The sequence below is a fragment of the Aristolochia californica genome, unplaced genomic scaffold (assembly GCF_029961685.1).
Source record: "Aristolochia californica isolate CCGP_79_NKW_82.1479 unplaced genomic scaffold, dmAriCali1.0.hap1 SCAF_10, whole genome shotgun sequence".
NCBI lineage: Eukaryota > Viridiplantae > Streptophyta > Magnoliopsida > Piperales > Aristolochiaceae > Aristolochia > Aristolochia californica.
In genome coordinates, this window is record NW_027181771.1 from 25,458,273 (window position 1) to 25,476,780 (window position 18,508).

Consider the following 18,508-nt stretch of genomic DNA (forward strand, 5'->3'; position numbering starts at 1 on the left):
GTCCTACAAGCCAGATGGGAGGAACAAGTAGTACTTAGTCATGAGTGGACAATGGCCTCTTGTTTATGAAGACGATCACCATTGGCAAGAATGGAGCCTCAAAAGCTGAGAATGACAAGTCCATGAAAAAGAGAGGCACATCAAAAGAGGGTAAATTTTGCCGTTGGAGCACAACGCACAACACTGGAGGTGTGAGTCGGGTGGAGATGATTGGGTGTGCCAAAGATAAAAAGTTCATTGGGGCAAGAAGACAACCAACTTGTAAGTAGTGTTTCGAGCTTTTCTGGAGTTTCAATAGTTAGTTGACGCCTTGCAGCATGAGAAGGCACAGGGCATGGGACACACTGGTGTCCTACTTTAGAGAAGTGATCGAGTATCCTCAAGGGGCAAGAGAGACTGGGAGACGCAGGCACGTCAAGAAGAGTCAGATAGGGAGAAGATGAATGTGCGACAACTGGGGTGTCCTCGAGAATTCTATTGTACTCATGGACGTATTGATAGACAGTTGCTGACTATTAGATGGACTGTTTTGGCAGCTAATGTTTTAGGAGGTTGTGCCTATTTTATTTCCTAGCTTAGTTTCCTTTTTTACTACCTTTCTTAAGTGGTTAAGGCTAGAGATCTTCACATGTATAGAGGAGACCTACTTTGTATGTTTTGTAACTTTTTTTTTTTACTTTTATAAATAAAGAGTTACACGAGGGGAGATAGAAGTTCTCTCTAGGTTTTCTTTCTTTCCTTTTGTCATTTTTTGCAATTTTTCACATGGTATGAGAGCAAGGCGTGTCTTAACATGGATGAGGAGAAAATGGAGAAAAACAAGGGGAAAGAGGAGAAGATGAAGTAAAGGAAAAAGATAAGTTCTTCCTCTTTAAATTTTGTACAACCACAAGTGTTTAAACTTATATGCAGTTGAGTCTCTCATTTTGAATTTTTTTTAAGTTATATTTTTCTAGTGCAATGCCTTGGTTTCTTCGTATGTTAAAGGTCCTTCCCCTCTGTCAAAGGTTTTCTTCTTAAGCTTGCCATCCTTTTTTGTTAGAGTGACTTAGTTTTTGTTTTGTATTAGAAGAAGAACCTTTTCAAACATGCTATATCCTGGAAACCACTCGCGAGGTTGTTGTGGTTTGAGCATATATAGATTTGAAAAGGGTTTGGTTGTTGATCAAGTAGAAAAATCAAGGTTTTTTGGGTTGTCTTTATTCTTTATTTTTCTTTAATTCTTCGTTTTTTTTTTTTTTTTTTTTTTGTTGTTGTTGTTGGCATGACCTTTTTCTTCTTGGAATTTCTGCCCTAACGATGTGCCTAAAGCTAGAGAGAAATCAGGAAAAAGAACATGAATTAGGAGTTAAGGAAATCCTTTGGTTATCTTTGTCCAAACTTCCAGCATTTGTTTAGTGATAACACAATCCCAGCGATGGTAAGGTATGGTATTACTATTTTTGGGAAAGATATATTGATCGCATCTACAAACTAAGATGCAAGATCAAGAAAATCAAACAAAAGTTAAATCTTCTAGCTTTGTGAAAATGATCTATAGAGAAAAACTATTAGATCAAATTTGTCTGGTACGCTCAATGAAAGACCGACATTGGCAAGCCAGAGAAAATCACAGATCAGTAAATGAAACCGATATAGCCTATCAAGCATATCTGGTTGAATGGTGGAGACTAACCCGTAGAGAAATTCTACTACGGTATATGATAAAAAGACTTCAAAGGAAGCTTCAAGAAATAGCTCTATGACAGAGTTTTTCTATTTAATGGATATGGAAACTCCATTACCATTAGGCCTTCCTGACATTACTAGATGATTTAAAAACTTAGTATATATTGCAATACCTTGCATTGCACCTAGGAAAAAAGATCCCAAACCTTCAAACTTTAGGATCGCATCAAAGCATCATCCTCTACCGATGACGAAGTTTACGCATAATATAATACTTTCGGTCGCCAACCGATTTATTATGTTCAAGAGGAAAAACCTTCCTCTAGTAAACAAACAGAGCAACAAGACAGTGAACCAGATGCCTAGGAATCTGATGAAGTTGTAGAAGAAAGTACCAAGAAAACAGACATACTCTTCTAAAGACAAAAAGATAGATGATCTTAGTAAAAGATTTCGAATGCTTTGCGGTAGTAACCAATATGAAACAGAAACATCAAGGGTACGCGATACCCACATGGAAGATAGCTTTCAAGATAACTTCCAAAACCGAACTACGGTTCACCCGCAAGAACGAGAAAGTTTCTCCCACTCCAAAATATCCCTGGGAGGACAAAGGTATTCGACAAAATACACAAATGTCGATCCATCATAGCTACTAAGGGACACAAAACCATTGATAGCATAAACCTTTTTGGATTTTATCTCAACTTTGATTGCCCCAAGGATGGAGAAAAAGTCCTTATAGATTGGGAAAGAAGCATTAGCAATGCTGCAAATATGCATGAATCTTGAGATAAGGATTCTGCATTCAACTTCTTTACCCACGCTTTACAGGGTAATGTAGCTCATTGGTGGGACAACTTTCCCGAAGACCAAAAACAAGCTAATACCTCAATATCTATAGCCAATATCTTGAAAGGATTGGTGGCTAAGATATCAAAAGAATTTCTAGGAATACATCCAACCCTAGAAGCTTACAATGAGAGTACTAAACAAAGAAAATGTTTAGAAACTCTTCAAAAATTAAACAAGTTGCAAATTTGTAATATTTGTTTTTATGAGAATTATTATTGTGAATTTGCAAGCTACTTCTACAAATTGCAAAAAGATGATCATAAACCTTATCTGTCAATCTGTTTCTCAAAATTCCCAGAACCTTTTACACATGTAGCTGAAAAAGACTACATTACGAAATATAGGCAAAATAATCCAGAACTTGGTAACTTTAACCATGGATAATTTCCTAAACTTTGACACTTTAGGAAGAAGACACAGATTTGTACAAGACATGTTGGCAAATCCCTGTGAAGCCTAAAAACTACAAAAGAAAAGTAGTAAGACACCAAACAAACATTATGTTGTTCTAACCTGAACAAAAATATAGGAGCTTATGGCTGTAAAACCACTTCCCATAAGCAAAGAAAATATCCTTAGAAAATTCAATAGAAAAAATTTAGGATACAAAAAAGTCCTACAACTAGGTATACTCCCAGAAAGAGATACTTTAGAAAAAGAACAAATTCTGGCCCTACTACATCCAGAAAGGGTCAAATGCAAATTGCCCAAAGGGGAAAACCCAAGCAAATGCAAATGCTGGATTTGCCAGAAAGAAGGACATTTTGCTAAAGATTGTCCAAACGATAATAAAATACGGCAGTATAATAACTACATGATACTAGCCGAAGCAAATGGATTGGAAATCATCCATTATGATGACATCCTGTCAGAAGATGAAGTATATGAACTTCATCGCGAAACTGAGTCTTCCACCTCGAAAAACTCAGAAAATATGTGAGACTCTTCAGGCACAACCTCTGCATGATAGATTTCTTATATTCGGTTATGCTTTAGCCTTCCCGATATATAACACTGCAGCAAGCGTGGTGATTTATTCCACTATTGTCGTAGTAAAATTCTCTAATACTACATCCTGCATTTAATGGAGAACTCATTTATAACCTGATACTCTTACTCAAAGAATTTTCTTGTATTACAGACAGATAAAATGGATCCACTCAGTAGCACACTGACGGACCTAGCAGCAGCAATTGCCACTCTCACGGTATTGCTCTCTACCCTACAGTCACTCTTTGACAGTCTTTTAGTTCTCTCTGAACAAGGAGGCATATCTGAGAATTGTGCCCGTTATGGGATAAGTGGAGATCTCCTACAACTCAAGGTTAAGGAATTAACTGAAGAGTTAAAAGAACTTTCTAAATGGCATGATATGCCTAGCTTCTTCGGGACTTCTACAGGATCTCTATCGGGAGAAAAGAAAGCCTCAACGTCAGCTACTCAGCAGACGGATGACTTTAGTGTTTTGATAAACACATGTAGACCCGGGATTTCATCTGGTCATGTCAGGCATGAGAAGGAAATCACAACCCAGTCTTCTTTGAAGATAGATGAATCAGGGATTTCTACCTACCAGTCTAGATCTGGAAAAAAAACCTTAACGATTTCGTTGAAATCGGAATCTGGGACTTCTACTTGTCAGTTTTGAGCTGAAAAGGAAGTCTTAACGGATCCATCTCTGAGAGAAATTGACTTGTCTAGAAATGAGAAATCATTCAAGACAAAATTGGTTACCCCGTCTGAGTTTACAAGGTTGCAAGGCCTTAATAAACCAAATACAACAAGTTTTAATGAGTTTAGTTTTTGAAGAAAATTTAACCTTTGAAACTTTCAGACATTATGTCTGAGGAACCCTCGCTACGCCCTCAAAAGGTGGACAACATTCATTCAAAGATCGAATCCGGTCATATTGTTCAATTCCAGAGATGGAATGAGAAAATTGGACTAGGGATGAACACTCCCTTCTTCACAACTGAGTCCAGCAACAGTTGGAATCAAGTGAAGCTGAGTCATGAAATAGACTCGAAATATGCATCCATACTTTATTCATATGGATTCATAAAGCAGATGGTACTTCACTCCACCGATTTATCGGTTTTGGAAAAGATGCCAAAAGAGATTATGGAGGCTTGCAAAAGTTTTATCTCCATAATAAAGAGTAAAAGAATTCAAATTAATTTCTTTTCCTGTATTATTGAGATTGTTACTGAAAATAAGATGTTTTCAAGCATTCCTGTCGTGACACTTGAAGGCATCAAAGAAGGTGAGGCTACAAAGGAATATGATCCCAGACATGTTCCAAAAACAAAGCCATACCCAGAAGTAGTTTGGCCAACCAGGCGTATCCAAGGGCTCAAGAACCTGATGTAGCTCATACAATAGCTAATTCAGAAAAAGAAAAACTTCGTCTACAAGACCTCCGTCCCACTGACGATCGTCTTGAAAAGCTATAAAGAGACTCTGGCACCTGTCTAGATCAGTCTCGAAGTAACGCTGAAGAAACTCCTCAGAGGAAATATTCCCTTCAACAAAGAAACAAAGGAAAACTTCTGCAAGATGGCCCAAAAGACATTTCCAAAAGAGCACACCTGTAGATTGTGCAAAAAAAGGCAGCTGTCCGAATGAACAGTCAACAGTCACGTCAGCAGACAAGTCAACAACTATTAAGTCCAAAGACAAAATTAAAGTCAGCAAAGGCGGCTCTAAAAGTCAGCAAAGGCATCTACAAAAGTCATCAAAGACGGCTACACAATGTGAACAATCGTGCCTACAAAAGATTCCTGCACGTCAGCATAATGACGTCACAAGAAGAAAAGTAATTTCTACCCTTGCTTTCGGTGCCGAAAGGTAATAATGCAAGGGAAAAAATGAAAAGCCAAAAAGACAAAAGTTATCCTTTGTCTTTAAACACACACCCTTCATTTAAGGGTAAAAGATGAAGACAAGAAAATTCTTCACCTATAAATTCAAGGCTCCTCCAGAGGTTGAGAACATTGAAAAAATTCGGATCGTAAAAATGTGGATCGAAAACATCCCATATAGGACATTTGTTTATTACTAATGGTACTTGGGATGTAGCCGGAATTGGGTCGTAACTGTTTTCGGAGTATGTATACTTAAACAAAAAGAATCAAAGTTAAGCTTTGGTTCTATCGACACGTAAAGGACAAAGTTTAATACTTGGTTCTGTAGGACGTTTAAACCTACGCTCTGATACCAATTTTAAACACAATGAGTCTCTTGCAGACTCAACAACCTATTATGATACTAAAATCACTATTGCTTTGATACCATTTTTTACCAAAACAACACACAAACAGACTAAACAGACAATACAGGGTGAAAGGGTACCTAAAGCTCTAAAAGCTCTGATATATACTGACCAAGGGTAGCGAAAAACATATATGACTCACACAATACTATTCCTATAGTCCTTTTCATAAATCCTATCATTTCACCATCAATATGACTGCATCCGTTCCTACCACATGTCACTGCTATTTACTCGTTTGTATCTTTCTTATAGCTATCTAATGTCAAACGCCTAGCAACTTCCCAGGAGGTCACCCATCCTAAGATTACTCTCGCCCAGGCTTGCTTAACTTCAGAGTTCTTAGTCGGATACCTAGCCAATACGACCCGAAAAGACTAGCAGTTTAAGGTGCGGAAAGCCAAGTATCTAACCCATCAGTGGACCAGGGGCGGACGGAACCTAACCCAGGTGGACCGGAACCACCTAGCTCTGACACCCACCCCGCCTATTTTGGAGCTGTCTCTCACGGGATTTGAACGGCGGACCTGGCGTGCCCAGCTTTGATTCCATGTCAAACACCTAGCAACTTCCCAAGAGGTCACACATCCTAAGATTACTCTCGCCCAGGCTTGCTTAACTTCAGAGTTCTTAATTAGACACCTAGCCAATACAACCCGAAAAGACTAGCAGTTTAAGGTGCGAAAAGCCAAGTACCTAACCCATCAATGGACCAGGGGCGAACGGAACCTAACCCAGGTGGACTGGAACCAACTAGCTTTGACATCTAATAGGCCCAACATGACTTCTGCTGCTACTCAAAACTTCTTCGGGGTTTGACCCTATTCTTACCGGCTTACCACCATGTGGGCAATCCGTCTATGCGGTCTTCACGGTTTCCAGAGGGCCCCAAGCCGTGCAAGTTAACTGTTGCGGCTCCATGGTTGCTTCAGCAGGGAAGAGCATAACTCCATTTCATTTTCTACCTTGGAGCGTAGCCGAATAATTCCAAGTCTCTAGCTTCTGTCCTATTTGGCACTATTTCGATACTATTACTATTGACAAGTGAATAGTAAACATGAATAGTAAACATGAACAGTAAACATGAACAGTGAAAATGACCAGTAACTTTTGGACAGTAACTTTAGAATAGTAAAAACAAACACTGTGAAATATTATATATATATGCGGAAGTGGAACAATAACAACAACAACTGTACGAATAAAAATATTACAAAGATGCGAAAATAAAACATTGTTTCAAACAAAATAAAAAAACAACTAAATACATTTCCTTAAAAAAGAAAAGTAAAAACCACTTATCTACATAACTCCCGAAGTTACCGACCGTGCTACCGGTCGGTTCTCTCTTTACTACTCAGCCATTACGGCTGTTTTGCACATATCGTGCTTTAAAGAACTTGTTGGAGGATGCTCGCCGGAAATCGCCTTCTTCTTCTTCCTCGAATGAAAGAGTAGGGTATTTTTTTGATGGAAAGTTTTTCGATCCGAATTTTTTCGATCATGAATTTTTTGGATGTTCCAACCACTGGAGGAGCCTCGAATTTATAGGTGAAGAATTTTCTTTTCTTCCTCTTTTACCCTTAAACGAAGGGTGTGTGTTTAAAGACAAAGGGTAACTTTTGTCTTTTTGGCTTTTCATTTTTGCACTTGCATTATTACATTTTGGGGCCGAAAGTAGGGGTAGAAATGACTTTTCTTCTTGTGACGTCATTATGCTGAAGTGCAAGAATCTTTTGTAGCCACCATTGCTGACTTTGTGTAGTAGCCTTTGATGACTTTTTTAGCCACCTTTGCTGACTTTTATAGCCGCCTTTGCTGACTTTGATTTTGTCATTGGCCTTAATGGCTGCTGACTGTTCATTCAGACAGTTGCCTTTCTGTGCACAATCTACAGGTGTGCTCTTTTGGAAATATCTTTTGGGCCATCTCTCAGAAGCTTTCCTTTGTTTCTTTGCTGAAGGGGATATTTCCTCAAAGGAGTTTCTTCAGCATTACTTCGAGGCTGGTCTGAACAGGTGCCAGAGTCTCTTTATTGCTCTTCGAGACAATCGTCAATGGGACGGAGGTCTTGTAGACAAAGCTTTTCTTTTTCTGAATCAGCTGTTGTATGAGTTGCATTCGGTTCTTGAGCCATTGGATACGCCTGGTTGGCCAGACTACTTCTGGGCATGGCTTGGCTTTTAGAACATGTCTGGGATCATATTCCTTTGTAGCGTCACCTTATTTGATGCCTTCAAGTGTCACTACAGAAATGGTTGGAAACATCTTATTATCAGTAACAATCTTAGTAATACAGGAAATGAAATTAATTTGAATTCCTTTACTCTTTGTTATGGAGATAAAACTTTTTCAAGCCTCCATAATCTCTTTTGGCATCTTTTCCAAAACTGATAAATCGGTGGAGTGAAGTACCATCTGCTTTATGAATCCATATGAATAAAGTATGGAAGCATATTTCGAGTCTATTTCATGACTCAGTTTCACTTGATTCCAACTGTTGTTGGACTCAGTTGTGAAGAAGGGAGTGTTCATCCCTTGTCCAATTTGCTCATTCCATCTCTGGAATTGAATAGTTTGATCGGATTCGATCTTTGAATGAACGTTGTCCACCTTTTGAGGGCATAGCGAGGGTTCCTCAGACATAATGTCTGAAAGTTTCAAAGGTTGAATTTTCTTTAAAAACTCAAACTCATTAAAACTTGTTGTATCTGGTTTATTTAGGCTTTGCAACCTGTAAACTCAAACGGGGTAACCAATTTTGTCTTGAATGATTTCTCATTTCTAGACAAGTCTGTTTCGTTCAGACATGGATCCGTTAAAACTTTCTTTTTAGCTCAAAACTGACAGATAGAAGTCCTTGATTCCGATTTCGATGAAATTGTTAAGGTTTCCTTTCCAGCTCTAGACTGGCAGGTAGAAATCCCTGATTCCCCTATCTTCAAAGAAGATTGGGTGGTGATTTCCTTCTCATGTCTGGCATGACTGGGAGAAATCCCGGGTCGACCTATGTTTATCAAAACACTAAAGTCATCCGTCTGCTGAGTAGCTAATGTTGAGGCTTCCTTTTCTCGCGATGGAGATCCGGTAGAAGTCCTGGAGGAGCTAGGCATATCATGCCGTTAAGAGAGTTCTTTTAACTCTTCGGTTAATTCCTTAACCTTGAGTTGTAGGAGATCTTCACTTATCCCGTAACGGGCACAATTCTCAGATATATCTCCTCGTTCAAAGAGAACTAAAAGACTGTCAAAGAGTGAATGTATGGTTGAGACCAATACCATCAGTGTGGCAATTGCTGCTGCTAGGTCCGTCAGTGTGCTGCTGAGGGGATCCATTTTACCTGTCTATAACACAAGAAAATTCTCGAGTGAGAGTATCAGGTTAATAATTTTTATCTCCTTTAATGTGTTGTACTGTAAAAGAGTATTGGAGGAACCATTGCTGCCATCAGAGTAATCTATCGCGACAAAGTGAAACTTCTAAATTTCTTGTCATAAAACGAACAAAATTCTTACAATCAATTCTTACCAGAAATTCTTTAGGGGCAATATAAATATAAAACTTCTTTATCCTGTTTTTTACTACTAAAATTTATTTTTCACAAGAATGATAATTTGTTTCAGTAGATGAAAATGTTCCGGTTGTATATTTGCATATTCTCTCAGAATCATTGATTTTGCATTTTAGGACTACTGCCCAAGTATGATTCGAGGCCTCAGTTTCTAAAATTAGTTTTGCATCTGGATCTGGTAGAGTTAACACCGGGAGGTGTTTCATCATTTGTTTGATCCTGATTACTTCTAGACTATCAGTGGGTGTCCTTTCCCATTTGACGTCTTTTTTTAGTTTCTTTTGAAATGGTTTCCTAATTTATTGTAATTTCTTTATGAATTGTTCAGCATATGTTAGGCATCCTAAGAAACGTTGAAGTTGTTTTACATCTTCAATTTCAATTGGAAAAGCTGCTAGTTTTTCCAGAATATGATTTTGGAGGATGATTTTTTTTTTGAGATGTTTAGTCTTAAGAAGTCTATCTTAGTTTTAAACAACTTTGATTTTTTTTTTGCTGAGTGCTATAACATCATTGTTAAGGCATTTAATACCTTAAGTAATTGGTCTTTATGTTGATCCTTTGTTTCTAAAAAGACTAAGATGTCATCAACATAAACTACGCAAAATTTAAAGAATGGTTTTAGGATGTCGCCCATTCTTCTTTGAAAGATATTGGGTGCTTGTTTTAATCCAAAGGGCTTGACAAGCCACTCATAATGCCCCGAAGGACAACTGAATGCAGTAAGGGGAATAACTCTTTCGGTTAGACGAATTTGCCAAAACCCTGATTTGCAATCAAATTTAGAAAACCATTGTTTTCCTCTTATAGCGGCTATTAATCTTTCTTTGTTTGGAAGATAGTAGCCATCCATTTTTGTGGTTTCATTAACCTCTTTATAGTTAATGACCATTCTAGTTTTTCCACATTTTATCTCTACGTGATTCTGAACCAGGAAAGCAGGAGATGTATGTGGAGAATAACTTGCACGGATTAAACCTTGAGTGAGCAAGTCATTTATCTATGTTGAGAATTTATCAACATCAGAAGGAGTGTAAACCATAGGTTTTTGTCGGATTTCTTTTTCTGGATCAAGAAGTTCGAGGTCGGCATATGGTTTTTGTTTATTCCACCATTCTAAGGGTTTCTCAGAACAAGTGGATTCTAGAAGCTACTAAACTTCTAATTCGCAGGATTCTGCGAGGAGGAGAGTTTCTAAGGGAGGAATCTTACCATGCTGGCTGCGTTTTTTGAAGACCTGATGGAGAACGTCTCCTTTGCCAGAAATAGCAAAGGCTTCAGTGGGTTTACTGTGTAAACAAATACAGCAGAATTATCGATTTCGAGTAGTGTACGACACCGAAGTTTATAGTAGGCTGGTGTTTGCTCTACAGGGGCATAGAACATGAGCCATTCATTTCCTAGGACTAAATCTGGTCCTGAGTTTATATTTGGTCCTAAACTAATGAGTATTGGGATCATAAACTTTTCACCTCCAATGTCGAGATGAATGTTTCAGGCTTTTGTAGGAAGAGCTATGTTTTGTCCTGAGCCAACTGTTACTTGAAGGGGTACTTCAAGTGGTTTCCATAGATCTGTGGGAAGTAGATTTTGTCTGGCTAGGGAATATGAACTTCCTGTATCGACGAGAGCGTGTATATGGAATTTGATATATTTGGGTAGCTTCAGCATGACTATGATATAAGAATTTCCAGAAGCTACATGCTCTGCGTTTATGCAGATACTCATTCAGAGAAGGTGCCAGAAGTGTCCGACATATTTTCTGAGTTTTTCGAGGTGGAAGACTTAGTTTCACGATGAAGTTCATATACTTCATCTTCTGACTGGATGTCATATAATGGATGATTTCCAATCCATTTTCTTCGGCTAGTATCATGTAGGTTGTATACTGCCGTGTTTTATTATCATTTGGATGGTCTTTTCCAAAATGTCATTTTTTCTGGCATATACGGCATTTGCATTTGCTTGGGGTGTTCCCCTTCGGGCAATATGCATTTGACCCTTTACTGGATGTACTAGGGCCAAAATTTGTTTTTTTTCTAAAGTATCTCTTTCTAGAAGTATACCTAGTTGTAGAACTTTTTTGTATCCTAAATTTTTTCTATTGAAATTTCTTAGGATATTTTCTTTGCTTATGGGAGGTGGTTTTGCAACCATTAACACCTACATTTTTGTTCTGGTTAGAACAACATAATGTTTGTTGGTGTGCCTTACTACTTTTCTTTTGTAGTTTTTGGGCTTCACAGAGATTTGCCAACATGTCTTGTACAAATTTGTGTCTTCTTCCTAAAGTGTCAAAGTTTAGGAAATTATCCATGGTTACAGTACCGTAATCTGGATTATTTTGCCAATACTTTATAATGTAGTCTTTTTCAACTACATGTGCAAAAGGTTATAGAAATTTTGCATAAAAGATAGACAGATAAGGTTTCTGATCATCCTTTTGCAATTTATAGAAGTAACTTGCAAATTCGCAATAATACTTCTCATAAAAACAAATGTTACAGATTTGTAATTTGTTTAATTTTTGAAGTGTTTCTAAAAGTTTTCTTTGTTTAGTACTCTCATTGTGAGCTTCTAGGGTTGGATGTATTCCTAGAAATTCTTTCGAGATCTTAGCAACTAAATATTTCAAGATTGAAGCTATAGATCTCGATGTTGCTCGTTTTTGGTCTTCGGGAAGGTTGTCCCACCAATGAGCTACATTACCCTAGAAAGCATGGGTAAAGAAGTTAAATGCAGAATCCTTATCCCAAGATTCATGCATATTTGCAGCATTACTCATGCTTTTTTTCCCATTCTTTACGGACTTTTTCTCCATCCTTGTGTTATGGTCCTGGGGTTAAGTACCTATGTCTTTCGCTCCTAACAGGCCGGTCTTTTGGGTAGTATTGGCTAGGTGCTTAACATTTGGTATCAGAGCTAGCGCTGCGTCCCGACTTCGAATACCGGTGCCCCCAAGGCGGATGCGGGTGGTCACACGCCCGGACTGACCCGGGTTCGACTCGGCTCCGGTTGCTCTGTTGTGGTAGCCTCACGGTCGTCGACTCGGGGAAGGGCGGGGTACTGTTATGGTCCTGGGGTTAAGTACCTATGTCTTCCGCTCCTAACAGGCCGGTCTTTTGGGTAGTATTGGCTAGGTGCTTAACACCTTGGGGCAATCCAAGTTGCAGTCAAATCCAAAAGGGTTTATGCTATCAATGGGTTGGTGTCCCTTGATAGCATGTGATGGATCGACATTTGTGTATTTTATCGAATACCTTTGTCCTCCAAGGGATATTTTGGAGTGGGAGAAACTTTCTCTTTCTTGAGAGTTATCCGCTATGTGTTTGTGGAAGTTGTCTCGAAAACTATTTTCCATGTGAGTATCTTGTATCCTGGAAGTTTCTGCTTCTTGTTGGTGTTACGGTCCTGGATCTGACACAAGGATTCTTTGGAAGGATCTGGGGTCTGCCTCGGGTTACAGGTCTTCCAGGCATTACCGTAGGGATAGTAGGAAGACATGGAGAACAAAAACGAACGATCAAGCCAAAGGGAAGCTTGATACCCTAGAGCTCGTTGAGGAGAACTCTAAGCCTCTTTACGCTAGATTTAACCTAATTCTTAATACTTCAATGCTTCTGTTTCTCATTACTCTTACCCCTTAAATAGGGTTCACCCGTTTAGGGTTTAAAATAAATATTCTAAAAATACCCCTATAAATAAATTATTACAAAAATACCCCTTTAAATGAAATATTCCTAAAATACCCCTGTGACCTAAAACTGAAATAAAATAAAGTAAATTAAATAAAACAACTAAAATAATAATGTTATTGCATACATAACATTTAATGTTATTGCGTGCATAACAGTTGGTTACTACCGCGAAGCATTCTAAATATTTTACCAAGATCATCTGCCTTTTTGTCTTTAGCTGAGTAGTCTGTTCTCTTGGTATTTTCTTCTACAACTTCGTTAGATTCCCATACCTCTGGGTCACTGTCTGGTGGCTCTTTCTGTTTACTAGAGGATGGTTTTTCCTCTTGAACATAATAAATCGGTTGGTGATCGAAAGTATTATATTCTGCGTAAAATTCATCATCGATAGAGGGATGATGCTTTTGATGCAATCCTAAACGTAGTGTGATGCAAGGTGTTGCAATGTACACTAGGTTTTTAAGCCATCCGGTAATGTTAGGAAGGCCTAATGGTAATGGAGTTTCCATATCCATTAAGTAGAAAAATTCATTCACCATTTTCGAGATGCAGCTAAGGCTTGTTCTACTTCTTCTTTTGTCCAAAATTTTTTATGAGAATTTCTGGGGAATCCTATGACTTGTGCTTGGGCTTGTTCCCAACAGTCATATATTCCTGTTTGTCTTCCAATGAAGACAATATACCAGTACTTTTGTTTTTGTTCTGGTATTCTATATGTACTTGTAGAGTCTTCTCCAATCGAAACGGTGTCTACATGGTTGTATACGGTTTCTTCTTGGGTCATTCTGTAGATTTCTCTATGCAGAATGAGAACCAAATCTTCTAAGAATTGCTTACATAGCATATTCTTGAAGTTCGAGTTGTTAAATCCGAATTTGATGTTTCAGATTTTTACTAACTCGTTTTAATCCTTCTGGACTGAGTCCTAAGAATTGTCCATCTCAAATTCTTCTTCTTCTTTCTTGGTTATGTTCTACAACCAAAGGATTTTCTTCTAACTCTTTGAATCTTGCTTGAACTCGTTCGAGTCATTCTTTTAATTTTCGAAACTAGACCTTCTGGAATTCGATCTGATTATCATAGCTTGATGGCATGATATATGTTCGCAGTCGCGAATAGTTGATAGGTCTTACTGGTGGGTTAGACCAAATTTGTTCCAGATTGGAACTCGCAATTTTGGTACATTTGTTTATTATAAATGTTACTTGGGATGTGACCGAAATTAGGTTGTAACTGTTTTGGGAGTATATACTTAAACAGAAAGAATCAAAGTTAAACTTTGGTTCTATCGACACATAAAGGACAAAGTCTAATACTTGGCTCTGTAGGACATTTAAACCTATGCTCTGATACCAATTTTAAACACAACGAGTCTCTTGTAGACTCAACAGCTTATTATGATAGCAAAATCACTATTGCTATGATACCATTTTTTACCAAAATAACACACAAACAAACTAAACAGACTAAACCAGGGGAATACAGGGTGAAAGGGTACCTCAAGCTCTAAAAGCTCCGATACACACTCACTAAGGGCAACTGAAAAAAAGATGCAGGCAGCGAAAAGAACCATAACTCACACAATGCTATTCCTACAGTCCTATTCATATATCCTATAATTTCACCATCAATATGGCTGCGTCTGTTCCTACCACATGTCACTGCTATTTACTCATTTGAATATTTTTTATAGCTATCTAATAGGCCCAACATGACTTCTACTGCTACTCAAAACTTCTTCAGGGTTTGACCCTATTCCTATCGGCTTACCACCACCTGGGCAATCCGTCTATGTGGTCCTCACGGTTTCCAGAGGGCTCCATGGTTGCTTCAACAGGGTAGAGCACAACTCCATTTCGTTTTCTACCTCGGAGCGTAGTTGAATAATCCCAAGTCTCTAGCTTCTATCCTATTTGGCACTATTTCGATACTATTACTATTGACGAGTGAACAATAAACATGAATAGTAAACATGATCAGTGAAAATGATTAGTAACTTTAGAATAGCAAAAACAAACACTATGGAAATTCATATTTATATATATGTGGAAGTGGAACAGTAACAAAAAAACTGTACGAATCAAAATATTACAAACATGCGAAAAAAAAACATTGTTTTAAACAAAATAAAAAACAACTAAATACAAATTTTTAAAAAATAAAAATAAAAACTAATTATCTACATAACTCCCGAAGTTACTGACCGTGCTACCAGTCGGTTCCCTCTTTACTACTACGTGCTTTAAGGAACTTGCCAGAGGATGCTCGCCGAAAATTGCATTCTTCTTCTTCTTCGAATGAAAGCGTGGGGTATTTTTTCGATGGGAAGTTTTCGATCCAAATTTTTTCAATGTTCTCAACCTCTGGAGGAGCCTCAAATTTATAGGTGAAGAATTTTCTTTTCTTCCTGTTTTAGGCTTAAACGAAGGGTGAGTGTTTAAAGACAAAGGGTAACTTTTGTTTTTTTGGCTTTTCATTTTTGCCCTTGCATTAATACCTTTCGACACCGAAAGCAGAGGTAGAAGTGACTTTTCTTCTTGTGACATCATTATGCCGACGTGCAGGAATCTTTTGTAGCCACTATTGTTGACTTTGTGTAGCCTTCTTTGGTGAATTTTTTTGCCACCTTTCCTGACTTTTATAGCCGCCTTTGCTGACTTTGATTGTCTTTGGCTTTAATGGCTACTAACTTGTCTGCTGACGTGGCTACTGACTGTTCATTCGGACAACTACCTCTCTGTGCACACTCTACAAGTGTGCTCTTTTGGAAATGTCTTCTAGGCCATCTTGCAAAAGCTTTCCTTTGTTTCTTTGCTGAAGGGGATATTTCCTCTGAGGAGTTTCTTCAGCGTTACTTCGAGATTTTTCTGGATAGGTACCGAAGTCTCTTTATAGCTCTTCGAGATGATTGTCAGTGGGACGGAGGTCTTGTAGACAAAGCTTTTCATTTTCTGAAGTAGCTATTGTATGAGCTTTATCAAGTTCTTGAGCCCTTGGATACGCCTGGTTGGCCAGATTGCTTTTGGGCATGGCTTGGCTTTTGGAACATGTTTGGGATCATATTCCTTTGTAGCGTCACCTTCTTTGATGCCTTCAAGTATCACGACAAAATTGCTTGGAAACATCTTATTGTCAGTAACAATCTCAGCAATACAGGAAACGAAATTAATTTGAATTCCTTTACTCTTTGTTATGGAGATAAAACTTTTGCAAGCCTCCAAAATCTCTTTTGGCATATTTTCCAAAACTGATAAATCGGTGGAGTGGAGTACCATATGCTTTATGAATCCATATGAATAAAGTATGGATGCATATTTTGAGTCTATTTCATGACTCAGCTTCACTTGATTCCAAATGTTGTTGGACTCAGTTGTGAAGAAGGGAGTGTTCATCCTTTGTCCAATTTGCTCATTCCATTTCTGAAATTGAACAGTATGATCGGATTCGATCTTTGAACGAACACTGTCCACCTTTTGAGGGCATAGCGAGGGTTCCTCAGACATAATGTCTGAAAGTTTCAAAGGTTGAATTTTCTTTAAAAACTCAAACTCATTAAAACTTGTTGTATCTGGCTTATTTAGGTTTTGTAACCTTGTAATCTCAGACGGGTAACCAATTTTGTCTTGAATGATTTCTCATTTCTAGACAAGTCTATTTCCTTCAGAGATGGATCCATTAAGACTTCTTTTTCAGCTCGAAACTGACAGGTAGAAGTCCGTTATTTCAATTTTTACGAAATTGTTAAGGTTTCCTTTCCAACTCTAAATTGGCAGGTAGAAATCCATGATTCCCCTATCTTCAAAGAAGACGGTTCTGATTTCCTTCTCATGCCTGGCATGACCGGTAGAAATCCCGGGTCGACTTGTGTTTATCAAAACACTAAATCATTCGTCTATTGAGTAGCTGACGTTGATGCTTCCTTTTCTCGCGATGGGGATCCGGTAGAAGTCCCGGAGGAGCTTGGCATTTCATGCCGTTTAGAGAGTTCTTTTAACTTTTTGGTTAATTCCTTAACCTTGAGTTGAAGGAGATCTCCACTTATCCCGTAACGGGTACAATTGTCAGATATGTCTCTTCGTTCAGAGAGAACTAAAAGACTATCGAAGAGTGACTATAGGGTGGAGAGCAATACCGTGAGTGTGGCGATTGCTGTTGCTAGGTTTGTCTGTGTGCTGCTGAGGGGATCTATTTTACCTGTCTATAACACAAGAAAATTCTCGAGTAAGAGTATCAGGTAAATATTTTCTATCTCCTTTAATGTGTTCTACAGTAAAAGAGAATTGGAAGAACCATTACTGCCAACGGAGTAATCTACCTCGACAAAGTGAATCTTCTAAATTTCTTGTCATAAAATCGACAAAATTCTTACAGTCAGTTCTTACTAGAAATTCTTTGGGGGCAAGATAAATATAAAACTTATTTATCCCATTTTTTCTACTAAAATTTCTTTTTCATAAGAATGATAATTTTTTTCAGCAAATGAAAATGTTCCTAATGTATATTTGCATATTCTCTTAGTATCATTGATTTTGCTGTGATACCAATTTTAAACACAACGAGTCTCTAGCAGACTCAACAACCTATTATGATACCAAAAGCACTATTGCTCTGATACCATTTTTTACCAAAACAATGCACAAACAAACTAAACCGCCTAAAAAAATGAAATACAGTGTGAAAGGGTACCTAAAGCTCTAAAACCTCTGATAGACACTGGCTAAGGGTAGTGAAAAAGAAGATGCAGGCAACGAAAAACAACTATGAATCACACAATATTATTCCTACAGTCCTATTGATACATCCTATCATTTCACCATCAATATGACTGCGTCCATTCCTACCACATGTCACTGCTATTTACTCGTTCGTATATTTTTTATTGCTATCTAATAGGCCCAACATGACTTCTGCAGCTACTCAGAACTTCTTTGGGGTTTGACCCTATTCCTCCTGACTTACCACCACGTGGGCAATCCGTCTATACGGTCCTCACAATTTCCATAGGGCCCCAAGCCATGCATGTTAACCGTTGCTGCACCATGGCTGCTTTAGCAGGGTAGGGCACAACTTCGTTTCGTTTTCTACCTCAGAGCATAGCCGAATAATTCCAAGTCTCTAGCTTCTGTCCTATTTGGAACTATTTCGATACTATTACTATTGACGAGCGAACAATAAACATAAATAGTAAACATGAACAATACACATGAACAACAAAAATGATCAGTAAATTTTGAACAGTAACTTTAGAATAGTGAAAACAAACACTGTGGAGATTCATATATATATGCGGAAGTGGAACAATAACAAGAACAACTGTAGGAATCAAAACATGCGGTAATAAAACATTGTTACAAAAAAAATAAAAAACAACTCAATACATATCGTTAAAAAAGGAAAATAAAAACTACTTATCTACTTAACTCCCGAAGTTATCGACCATCCTAC